Raw genomic sequence first — 5,763 nt, forward strand, 5'->3', positions numbered from 1 at the left:
TATCACTCGGTATGAGAATTTTAATTCAGTAGATGTAACATGAGACTGCAGATGACATTTGCTATTATTGAATATTTGTAATCAATATTTGTTTTTATATGTGTTTTATGCTTGTTATTTGCTGTGCATGTGTCTTGTATTTGCTATTATTTAGTACAACTCAGATATATATAGTAAGAAAGAGAAACTTTAAATGTTTTTTTTTTCGAAAGGATTTTTTTATCTTATGGCGAACATTCTTCACAATTCATCTTTGAGAATGAGGTCACAGTCCTTCTTTATGTCTTGTAACCTGAGCTGTGCTGTTCTATGTCTTGGTTGTTGCTGTGGTTGTAAGTGCATGTTAGTGTATGTTACTTCCTCCCTTTGAAGCTGCTGGCCCTTCCCACTATCAGGAAGATGAGAGAGTGACCTCCCACACTGCCTTGTTAACATGAGATTGCAAAGTGCAGTCAGGAGCATTCAGCTGTAGGCAGTTTTCCTTCGCCAAAGAAATGAGAAACTTCAGCTAAAAGAGATTCAAACAAAGAGAAGGACTGGACCACAGTTAAAATCAGTCTGGGTTTCTGTAGTGGAGAGCTTTAGAACATGTCAAAGGGCTTGAAGTTTGGTCTGGTGTGTGGTTTCAATTTTAGTTTCTTTTTTTGGTCATAGATGCTCTAGTGCATCTTAAAGAATGGAAAATTTGATCTTTTCAGTCATACCTCTCTACGCGGAAAGATTAAACTTATACTTCATTTATCTTTCTGGGGTTGCTGAATTGGGAGAGGTAGGCTTTAAGATTCTGCTTTTTTACAGTGTTTCCTGCCAAAGGTATTTTGTTCATCTTCTACTACAGCAGACATCATGGAGAAAACAGTGGGGAAAAAAGGGGGGGTGCTTTATATTTTATCGAGCTCTTAAACCTCCCTCAGCTCTTGACACTTTAAGTATGAGGATTATCCAAGTGTTTCTTTATGGGGTCAGACATTGTCTGCATTTGCCAACTTTGACTAACATACAGTCTCTCAGGGACATTTATGAGACGTACAAATGTGCTGTGTTATAGCCTAGTTAGAAAGAATACAATCCTGCTGTACTTGGCTAGAATATTTAAAAAGATCAGACTTGTTCCAATTATTGATTTGATGCAGTAGGAACAGTGTATCTACAGCACCAGCAAAAAGTCCTTTTTAACAGGAATGCTCAAAGTAAATCTAACTTAAGTAAGTAAAAGGTGACAGGTTATGTATGAGTTGGTAACCAAAAGATGATTCCTCATGTGATCAACAGCTAATGTTGCAGCAGACACAATCTGAGCAAGTCCTCTAGAGACACTGTCATTTACCGGAAGACAATTTACCCATTCCCGTAGATCTAAATGTTTCAGTTACTGTTCTTTGAAGCTCTTTCAATCCTTGCCCCAACAATGAACCCTAATTTAAAGTCATGTAGACTTCTTCCTCTGGCTAATAGTCCTGCTAATACTTTTGCTACAAAAGCATAATTCAATGTTGGTTGTTTAATTGCGCTCATGTGGAGGCATTTCTATTTGTTGTGTTCCTTTGCAAATTGTATTCAGTATTATTTCCTTCTTGCTTACTCATGCACACACACACACACACACACACACACACACACACACACACACACACACACACACACACACACACACAATAGCAGCTAGCTACTAAGTAGGGCTAAGCTACTGACCGCATCAGATGTAAATTATATAAATAAAAACCACCACACTCTTTTCCAGCTTCATGTGAAAATGTATTGTAATTTTAGAAATGCATTCATGCTTCTATAAAAAAAAAACTCAGGAAAAAGCCTATGAAGTTTTTTTTCCTTAATTAGTAAGCATAGATTTTATTAAATAAATCTATATTTTAAATGATAGAATTAATGTAACTTTTTCAAAATGTCATTTCAATAAGTTCAGTAGAACACATTTCATTTAAATTGTATTTGTTCTGTATGTTCCACGTATTAATCCTTGTTTTAGCATGTGTTATGAATTCCTTCTTTTGTCCTTCATATTACCTTCATATTACATGATTTCGTGGTCACCCCTGACATCACCCCTGCCATCTGTCAGTGTCTTGACAGCTAACCTACATACATTCCATGTGCCACTGCATGGATGGTGGAAAGGCTTATAGAACCTAGGGCCATGTGAATCTACTCTTTAGGCTTTGATATAACGCACAGTTCACCCATTTTCAACAAGCTGTTAGACCTTCTTCTCTGGACCTTGGTCTCTTTCTACTTTCTACTTGTTCCCTTTGCTGTCACCACAAATCAATTCTTTTTAAACCTTTATCCGTACTGGAAGAAGGGTAAACAGTGACTCATCTTTCTTGAATCTTATGTGAACAAGTCCATGTGACTCTATCGGAGAGATAGCGGGCACATTCTCTGGTTGTAAGTTTATTTCATCAGTCAGGGGTGCTTTAGAAATGTTATTGGTGTGCGTAAGTCATGGCATAAGTAAGGGCCATGAAACAAATGTTTCCCTCTGCTTCCTGCCTCAGGGTGTTTACCTCCTAAACGTTGCACTACACCAGCAGAGCGTCCATCTTCACAATTCATGCTGTGCAGCCATATTTTTAAACCTGCAGCGTATTTTTTTTTTAAAAAATTCCTCTACTTCCGCTTTGTGGGCCTGTGTTGCCCACTCAAGTAAAGCCAAATAGGAGAAAATAAATAAACCAATAAAAAATAAAACCAAATGTATTTTTTTATGCTGCCTTAAATCATTATGCAAAGTGAAAGTCAAACATCAAAAGGAAGTGGCATTAACCAAAACACAAAACTTAGTTCTAATGAACTTCATTCTTTAGAGTCTTTTTTGCAGTTGAGCAACAATGGCCATATCCCAGCAAACATGCTTTAGTGGGCCCACAGTGGGTACCTGTGAGTGAATTATGGGACTTTTGAGAAAATTACCCCACACAGGCTCCAAGTGGATGTGCCAACAAAGGAACAACAACAGTTATTGCCCTTTGGGTTTGCCTACTGAAACCCAGGTGGGGCCCATGTAGCCTAGCAATATGTCAATGGGAATGATCACAGTTTGGCCCTTTTGAGGGTTGCCCCAGGACCTACAGTAGCTTTACCTCCCTTTCGGTGGGCAACCCACATAGAAAACACATACACGGGCCACAATGGGCAAAACTACTATGCGTCTGTGTAGGCACACAAAACAAGGGATAACACAGTGGAAGTTAATCTGGATCATGTTGACATATTGTAAAAGAACTCAAGAAGTGAATGTTTTTAGGCCATATTCCATTTTCTAACTTAGATTAACTTGTTTGGTAGGATCTGAGTTTTGTTTTTCTGTTTTAAATATATTTAAATATTAAATATGTGGCACTACTAGCTGTGGCAACCCTTTGTGAATAAGAGAGTAGCTGAAATGATTTTTTTCTTATTTTTGTTTAAACAAAATTCTAATCCATGGTCTTTACAGTACCATTTGGTAGTGGTAATGGGCAGTGGGTCACCCATTGTAGGTCCCTCTCTACTTAGTGTGGGTAGCCCACAGTCCACCCCAATGCATGCCAAAGTCAGACAATCACTGACAACATAGTTCTACTGCAAAAACATGATGATTAGAAATATCTGTGTTAACTTCAGTGAAAGAAATATATAAGCACCAGTAAGCTGCAAACACTGAGAGCTTAGCCATGGGAATGACTAAAGTTGTCACCACATATACTCATTACTCTGCAAATAGAAGGAAATATGAATGAATATAACTCAGAAGATGAAGCCAACTGGGACCAAAAACCCAGCATTAAATCATTTAGCAACACAGCAAAAACATCATTACTGTAGATGCTGCAAAAAAACATAATTACTGTAGATGCTGCAAAAGAAAGGTGAGCTGTTAAAAAGTCTGCAAGATGCCTCCAGTAATGTACAGTGTGTCAATGTGAGCATCTAGCACTGCAATACAACTGAGGTGTGGTGTTATCAGGACGTTCTATTTGCCATATATAGTGTGACAAACTAAATGCAGTTACGACAAATGTTAAATCAAACAGATGCAATATTTGTTTAATTGAGCGTCTTTTGACATTTTGAGCCTTTTTAAAGTTGGTTAATTTAAAAAGCCATCACAAAAAAAGCTGAGTCACTTGTCTCTTACCCGTGACTTCAGCGGAAATTTCAAATTCAGGATCTGACACAGACTGATTCATGTCCTACACAGTTCTTACAAGTTCATAGAAATTTCTGTTCAATTAGAACCAAGTATTTGAGTTGATGATTGTAATTTTTATACAATGTTGTAATTTGTTTTTCAACAATTTTTTGATTAATGTTTTGTTTCCTTTACAATATTATACTTTAATGTATAATATTGTAAAGGAAACAAAACATCAATCAAAAAATTGCTCTCTTTTTTATTCGGGCTACTTACATTTATTTTGGGCTACCAAAAACTGAAGAGTCCCTGCCCGAAGGGCTACCAGGGATTTTGAAATTTTGAGAGCCCTGAGATATATTTATTTTTTTAATTACTTTTGTTTCAGCAACATTAAATTTAAAAACTGTACTTTTGAGTTAAAATATATATTTATAATTTTAATAAATGACAAATTAAAAAGGCATGAACATTTTTTTTGTATCGAAAAAATATCGAACCGTGACACCAAAGTATTAAACCGAACCGAACTGAATTTTGTGTATTGCACCCCTAATATATGTATATATATATATATATATATATATATATATATATATATATATATATATATATATATATATATACACATACATATACTTTATATATATATATATATATATATATATATATATATATATATATATATATATATACTTTATATATATATATATACTTTATATTATATATAATATAAAGTGTGGCAATGCCACTTCTGCAGCTGTTCATATCTGACATTTTCTTTCATGTTATACTGTTGACAGCAGATACACACTGCGGTGCATGGATTGTCTGAGTATTCATGACTTGTTGTGGCGTTGAACAATGTCAGTAGGTTGTATTGCACATGACAGCTGACAAATGGGACTGTGAAATAAGGTGTGTACATGCAGATGTCTTAAATTACTCAGTGAGGGTCACAGTATTACCTGACACTTTTTCAAGACTCCAGCTGTAATAATATCACATGTAATTTGCATCTTTTAATTGAATACAAAGGAACCTTAGAGTAAATAAAATAATTTTTGGTCTCTTTCTGTGCCGTCAGAGAGAAGAGAGGAGGCTGCCAGGCAGAAGCCAAGTGAGCAAAGTGAGTAAAAGGACATGCCAGCATGTGGTGAGATGATGAAGGGGGGAAGGGACGTTGTTATGAATATAACTCAACAGACACAGAATAGAGTACTGAGTGTGCAGAAATTTGGACTTGCAATAAAAGAAAATATTATTTTTTATATTGTACAAGTTTGCTTGCAGGTTTTGGCTCTTCTGTAAAAGAAATTGACAAATGGAGGAGATTTATACAGTCTTGCAAAAAACTAAGTGCAGGATATGATTCAATATCTTGTACTGAATGAACAATTTTTTAGCAGTTATATCTTGAAATAATCTTCTGTACAACCTTTATAAGTCTCTCACATTGCTGTGGAGGAATTTTGGTTCATTCGTCTTTAATATATTGCTTCAGGCAAGTTTGCAGGCATTCATTTATGCACAGTTTTCTTAAGGTCCTACCATGGCATTTCAGTTGGGTTGAGGTCTGGACTTTGCAATTGATTTTTTTTTCTTTTTCAGTCATTCTGCTGTAGATT

The sequence above is a fragment of the Rhamphochromis longiceps genome, linkage group LG10 (genome assembly GCF_057381845.1).
Source record: "Rhamphochromis longiceps isolate RC_006_pf linkage group LG10, R_longiceps_female_GT1.1, whole genome shotgun sequence".
Classification (NCBI taxonomy): domain Eukaryota; kingdom Metazoa; phylum Chordata; class Actinopteri; order Cichliformes; family Cichlidae; genus Rhamphochromis; species Rhamphochromis longiceps.